The sequence below is a fragment of the Microtus ochrogaster genome, unplaced genomic scaffold (genome assembly GCF_000317375.1).
Source record: "Microtus ochrogaster isolate Prairie Vole_2 unplaced genomic scaffold, MicOch1.0 UNK7, whole genome shotgun sequence".
NCBI lineage: Eukaryota > Metazoa > Chordata > Mammalia > Rodentia > Cricetidae > Microtus > Microtus ochrogaster.
This window is the reverse complement of record NW_004949105.1, coordinates 11,513,618-11,520,783: the sequence shown is the minus strand read 5'-3', so window position 1 is coordinate 11,520,783 and position 7,166 is coordinate 11,513,618. Positions and strand designations below refer to the sequence as shown.

At 36.7% G+C, this 7,166-nt stretch overlaps 1 non-coding gene across 1 annotated transcript; it reads left to right on the top strand.

Moving 5' to 3' along the window:
• Positions 1-2,210: 2,210 nt before the first annotated feature.
• Positions 2,211-2,313, top strand: LOC113458198. Its single transcript, XR_003378618.1, has one exon. It is a non-coding gene; the product is annotated as a U6 spliceosomal RNA (small nuclear RNA).
• Positions 2,314-7,166: the final 4,853 nt, after the last annotated feature.

Below are 7,166 nucleotides of genomic sequence, written 5' to 3'. Positions count from 1 at the left end.
TTCAGAGACTACAGCTTTGGATCCAGGAGGTAAGCTAGCATGATATGTGAAATGCTAGAAAGCTCATGAGTGTAGGGAGTGACTGTGGTTAGTGATGTATTTTCTAGGTCCCAAAAGGGAGCCCAGCTAGAATAATGCCTGAATGCTGACAAACATCAAATATAGAGAACAAAGAAAGACTATTAAAAACTGCAAGGGAAAAGCACCAAATAACATATAAAAGCAGACATATCAGAATTATACCCAACTTCTCAATCATAACTCTAAAAGTCAGAAGTTCTTGCAAAGACCGATGTTCTGCAGACTCTAAGAGACCACATACGCCAGCCAAGACTTTCAGCAAAAACTTTCAGCTACCATAGATGGAAAAAATGAGATATTCCATGATAAAGTAACATTTAAAGAATATATAGCAACAAATTCAGCACTATAGAAAGTACTAGAATAAAAATGCCAACCCTAAAAGTTTAATTACACCCATGAAAACACAAGGGAAAAAACTCAGACAAGCAAAATCAAGGGAAGGAAAGCAAACACATACAGTACAGCCAACCACTAACAAAACAACAGTAATTAACAATCACTCCTCATTGATACCTCTCAACCAACTCAATTCACCAATATAAACATAAAACAGACTAACATAATTTATGGAAAACAGGACCTATCCCTTTGCTGCATACAAGGAGCACACCTCAACATCAAAGATAGGTATTACCTCAAAGTAAAGGATTGAAAAAAATATTTTTCAAGCAAATGGACCTAAAACCAAGCTGTTGTGTCCATTGTAATGTCTTAGTGCCAGTGTGTGACAATGTCTCTTGCTCTCTGAACATTGTCCAGCTGAGGGCTTCTGTGTCCATTACCATCTTCTAAAAAGAGAATCTTACCTTGCAGTGTTTGGGTGATGCACTGTGCTTAGCAATTAGGAGCCATTTTATTGCTATGTTCTTTTAGCAGAATAATGCTAGTAGATTTTTCTCTAGGATCCATGTTATTGGCCAGGTATGGTTTCCATCTCATAGTGTGGACCTTAAATCCAACTTAGAAAGTACTTGGTACCATAACGTGTCTTCCACTGTTATTAGTACCAGCTTTCCCTGTGGGTACTTCTGTTGTTTGTAACAGGCTTTTCAGCCGGATCCAGTTAATGATTAGTTTTCTTCTCTGTTAGTCTGCATAGTGCCTTCCAGGCCCATGGATGGTGATTAGCATGGGTGAAGCTTCTAGATGGGAACCAGCTTGATTTACCCATATTCATTGTGGTTTTTTTTTTTTTTTTTTTTTTTTTGGTTTTTCGAGACAGGGTTTCTCTGTGGCTTTGGAACCTGTCCTGGAACTAGCTCTGTAGACCAGGTTGGTCTCGAACTCACAGAGATCCGCCTGCCTCTGCCTCCCAAGTGCTGGAATTAAAGGCGTGAGCCACCATCGCCCGGCTACCCATATTCATTGTTATAAGTGAGTGATGTCTTCAGTGCTAGGGCTTTATTTTCAAGTTGTGGGGGGTAAACAATTGTTTCGGAATATTCTGTAATTTTGGATGTTGTTTGTGGAATCCTTTTGGATAACAACCCAAGAAGATATTAACTTTGTGGGATAATGCTTTTGTGTACTGTAAAGATTTGTTAACACATACTGGTTTAATACCATGCTGATTGGCCAGTAACCAGGCAGAAAGTATAGGTGGGACAACCAGATGAAGAGAATCCCTGGAAGAGGAAAGACCAGATTCAGATGCCATACAGATGCAGAGGAAGCAAGATAAGAACGCTACACTGAGATGGCTCAGAGGTTAGGAGCATTGCCTGCTCTTCCAAAGGTCCTGAGTTCAATTCCCAGCAACCACATGGTGGCTCACAACCATCTGTAATGAGGTTTGGTGCCCTCTTCTGGCCTGCAGGCATACACACAGGCAGAATATTGTATACATAATAAATAAATAAATATAAAAAAAAAGAACGCTACACTGACGAAAGGTACCAAGCTAGTTGGTTAAACATAGGCAAGAATTATGGGTTAATTTAAGTTGTAAGAGCTAGTAAATAACAATCCTGTGCTAATAGGCCAAATCGTTTATAATTAATATGAGCCTCTGTGTGTTTCTTTGGGACTGAATGTATGTGGGACTGGATGGGACAGAACTTTTGCCTACAATAAAACATTCTGGGCACTGGAATTTTAATTTTGGCATAAGATATCTGTTTGATTTGTTTCTTTTGGCAGCACATATATTAAAATTGGAACAATACAGAGAAGATTACATGACCTCTGTGCAAGGATGATGCACAAATTCATGAAGTGTTTCATACTATAAAAATGAAAAAAAATATTGATTTGGAACATTTCTCCTTCACTATATTATGACTGAATTTAAGTTCCTTTTATATGTATATACCAAAGGTTCTCAACACCCATGGGGATTGTTGAACAAGCCTTTCATCTGGATCTGATGTTAGATTTTCTACATATCTAATATTTATATTATGATTCATAAAAATAGCAAAATTGCAGTTATTAAGTAAAATGTAAATAATTTATGGTTGGGAGTCACTTCAGCATTGGGAATTGTATTAAAGGGTCTCAGCATTAGGAAGGATGAGAACCACTAGGCTATTCAATTTAGGAAGCTTCTACAATTTAAAAAGTTTTCCAGACTGCTTTGCCAAAGGCTTTTAGTGTTAATTATCCCATACCATATTGCCTTCTTTTTCTGTCCTCACAGCTGCCTCTACATTTAATCCCCCTTTTTTATCTCTTTTATAACACTATATTGTATTACTCCTTCCTTGGAGCATCCACCATACCTCCTGGCCCCTTGCTAATTACCTAACTTCTATGTTTATTTGGATTTAAACACATATATAAAGTTTAAAAACTGTCATCTGCACATAAGAAAAAAAATGTAGTACTTCCTTTTCATGTCTGAGTTACACCACTCAAGATGGTTCACTCTAGGACCATCCCATTCACCAACAAATTCCGTAATTTTTTAATAGTGGATTATATTCCATTGTGAAAATGTATCATCTTTTTACTATCCATTCATCTTATGGTGGACATCTAAACTGTTTCTAATTTTAGGCTATTATGGTTACATGGATGAGGCAGTATCTCTGGAGTAAAATATAGTCTGTTGGTACATGCCTAAGAGTGGTAGATAGTCTTCAAACTTCCAGAGGAATCTCTACACTGTTTTCCATAGTGGCAGTACCAGGTTTGCATTCCCTCCAGCAACAAATAAGTATCTCCTTTTTCCCCTCATCATTTTTCCAGCATGTGCTATTGTGTGTTGACAATTCTGAATGAGAAGGGATGAAATCTCAACATAGTTTTAATTTGCATTTTCCTTATGGCTAAGGATGTTGACAAATTTTCAAGTGTTTCTTTTTTATGATTTATTTATTTAATAAGCATACAACGTACTTCTGGCAAGGAAGGTACCAGGTCTCATTACAGATGGTTGTGAGCCACCATGTGGTTGCTGGAAATTGAACTCAGGACCTCTGGAAGAGCAGCCAGTGCTCTTCCATCTCTGAGCCTCTCTCTGAGCCATCTCTCCAGCCCTCAAGTGTTTCTTAGCCACTTGTGTTTTATTCTTAACTCTCTATTTTGTTCTATGCCCCATTTTCCTATTTGGCTATTTGTTTTCTGGAAGTTCAGTTGTTCTAGTTATTTATCTATTCTAGATGCCAACCCTCTCCCAAGTGTGTAATTAGCAAATATTCTTTCCTATTCTGTAGACTGCTCCTTTGCTTGCATAATGGTATCCTTTGATGTACAGAAGCTTTTTAACTTAGGAGATCCCATTTATTAATTGTTATCTAAATGCCTGCACTATTGGTACCCAGGTCAGAAATTTCTCCTCTGTGCCAAGGATTTCAAGCCTACTGGCTTGAATCTGAAAGAAAAAGGTATGCAGTAGGCTTGAAATCCTTGGCACAGAGGAGAAATTTCTGACCTGGGTACCAATAGTGCAGGCATTTAGATAACAATTAATAAATGGGTCTTTGATGTATTTGGAGTTGAGTTTTGTGCAGGAAGATATATATGAGTCTATTTTCATTCTACTACATGCAGCCATTCAGTGTGTTGAAGGTGTTGCCTTTCTTCTGTGAATATTTTTGTCCTCTTCTTCAAAATTCAAGTATCTATAGGCATTTGGCATTATATCTGACTCTCCAATTATATTCTGTTGACCAACATGTCTGTTTTTATGCCCATATCAAGCTGTTTTATTAATGAAGATCTCTGCTACAAGCTGAAATCTGAGATGATGATGCCTCTAGTGGATCTTTCATTTCATTATTCAGGATGGTTTCAGCTATCCTGTTTTTCTTTTTTTTTCTTTTCTATTCTTTTCTTGTATGTGTGTGTGCTTACATAAAAAGTTGATTATTGTTTTTTCAATTTTTATAAAGAATTCTGTTAGAATTTTAATGGAGATTACATTAAATCTGTATATTTACTTTGGTAGTATGGCCATTATTCACAATAATAATCCTATCAATCCATGAAAGTGTGAGATTTATATTCTGGTATACTTTTTAATTTCATTTACTTTCTTCAACATGTTAAAAGTTTATATCATGCAAGTCTTTCCTTGCTAAACTAGAGTTATTTCCCATTTTTTTTATATTTGGATATTTCAAAAGGCACAGTTTTCCTGATTTGTTTCTTCATATGCTCGTCAGTTGTATATTGGGAGATCACTGATTTTATGTTTTAATTTTTTCTTTATACATTGTTGGAAATATTTAGAAGTTGTAGACCTTTTCTGGTAGAATCATTATTTTTTATGTACAAAATTATATCATGTGCAAATTAGGATGTTTTGATTTCTTTCTAATTTGTCTTATTGTTCTACAATATAAGTACTATATTGAAAAGGCATGCTCGTATTATTCCTCATTTTAGTGCAAATGAGTTGAGTTTCTTTTTATTTAAGATGATGTGGTCTTGCTGTAAAGTCCCTTTACTATCTTAAGACATGTTCCTTGTATCTCTAGTCTCTGGTTGAGAGCTATTCTGGGGTTAGCAGGAGTCACAAAGGAATGAATATGGACTAAAAGGAAAGGGTGAAAGATATTACAGGAAAGAATCAACTGGGACAGTATGGAGGACAAAGTTCACCTACCTAAGTCCCATCCTAGTGTGATGCTGTGGTTCCCTGGTAGAAAGCAGGTTTTCCAGTCAGTAGAAGCTAAAATATTGGAGATAATGTTTAAGAAAAGACTTAGAGGTTCAGAGAGAAAGACACAAGGGAATCCTGGGTCTGCTCGAAGAGATACAGCCCTAGTGTGTGGAGGTAGGCTGCAACATGAAATATTAAGAAAAAATGTTTTGTTGAAATTTTCTGACACGAATGCACTGTGAGAAATGCTTTGGTCAAGTATGAAAGTTTTTCTTTTGAGCAGATGAAAACATTCCTATAAATAAATTTCAAATATAGAATAATAAAAGAATAATTGGTCAGGGTTCAGTAAGATGGAGAGCATGTGTGTATACCAACATGCAGTCATATGTATTAGAAGGAAGCAAGTTTAACTTGTTAATTTCACCTTCTAGAAAACATGAAGTGTCAATAAAACTATTTAGATTATATTTTAAACATTGAACCATAATTATGTTTTTCTTAAATTCTAACTTCAGGAAATGTCAAGGAGGAACAATCTCTTCCTATAGAAGGTCTGTCTCAGACAGAAAATGGCCTTCCAGTCAGAACAGAGCATACAGGGTACTCCATCAGTCTGTCATGCTGGCACTCCTGCTGTGACAGCTTCTGTCACCCTAGAAATACAGAGCCAACAGTTACTTGTATTGATGCCAATGCAGTCAATGGAGTTGTGGGGCAGAGAGCACATCTTGTTTATTCATGTGCCAGCATGAGGAATCCTCAATATTAGTGTTCCAAAGATTGGACTAAGAGTACAGTGGCTCCCTGAACACCAAGCAAGTTAGACAGAGAGACAAAATGGTGCACAGAGAAGACTCATTAGAACTAGCCATTTATATTACCCTTCTGTGGAGATTAGGATCCAGTGCATCTAGGCAACACAGATTATGAAGTGCATGATGTAATTCCAGAAATCATCTTGTTCATGTGGTTGGTACCTTTTATTCATTTATTCAAATTCTAAAGGCAGAGAAATGAACTGCAATTTGGCTGCTTCTTTGTTATTTTGTTAAAATCAGTAAAATATAGGTCTTTCATTAATACTTTTTCCATACTGAGAATTTTTTCAATCAATATATAGCTCTACCTAAAATTTTAGTAACAACAACTTGAATGGTAATAAAATATTAAGATATAATCTTGTCCAGTACATTAAAAACATATACAAAGGAAAGAATTACTCTGAAGAAAACAATAATCAGATCATCTGATCAGATTCCAGAAGTGTCTGTAAAAGATGATTAGCATCACTGGAACTGGCTTGTTAATGTTCACATGGTGCTTCCCCCAGTGAAACATTTCAAGTCAGTAACAGTGAATGTTTGTAAATAAAAAGATAATTGAGGGGCCTCAAGCCTGGTTCACTGGTGAAGAGCACCTGCTAATCTTGCACAGAACCAAGTTCTGTTCTCAGCATGCACATTTGACAGCTTGGGACCACCTGTAACTCCAGCCCAAGAGGAGATAATGTACTCCTGGCCTCCATGGGCACTTGATGCAGATGGTGCACATACATACACTAAGGCACACATTTATCCACATGTAAGGTAAATAAAAGAGTGCTGAAACTTCTATTGCTGCAGGGTCAGCCCTTAAAAATGGGTAACTGTGGAGAGTACACAGGGCATGTCGGTCTCACAGTAGTCATTTTTTTTCTCACACAGAAATCTGAGAGAATTAAAATCTCTCTTCCAGTTGGTAAACATGACAGCAGAATCCACAGAAAAAACAATTTGGTGGCAGCTTTAGTTTCAGCTTCTAATTTAAAATAAGGTGACAGTATGGTTCTACTTTGATATGAGACTTAGATTCACAGAAAGAACTGGGTCCATCTTCCCCAGCCAGGCCCAGCTGCTCTTGAATCCCACCTCAACGCCTAGACCCAGGTCCTCCCAAGACTGAACATTGTTACTTCTTAGTCTTTCAAGTGTGCTACAGGAGTTTTGGTTTTACTTTGTTTAAATGTTTTATCTTTTCAACTCTTTCATTTACA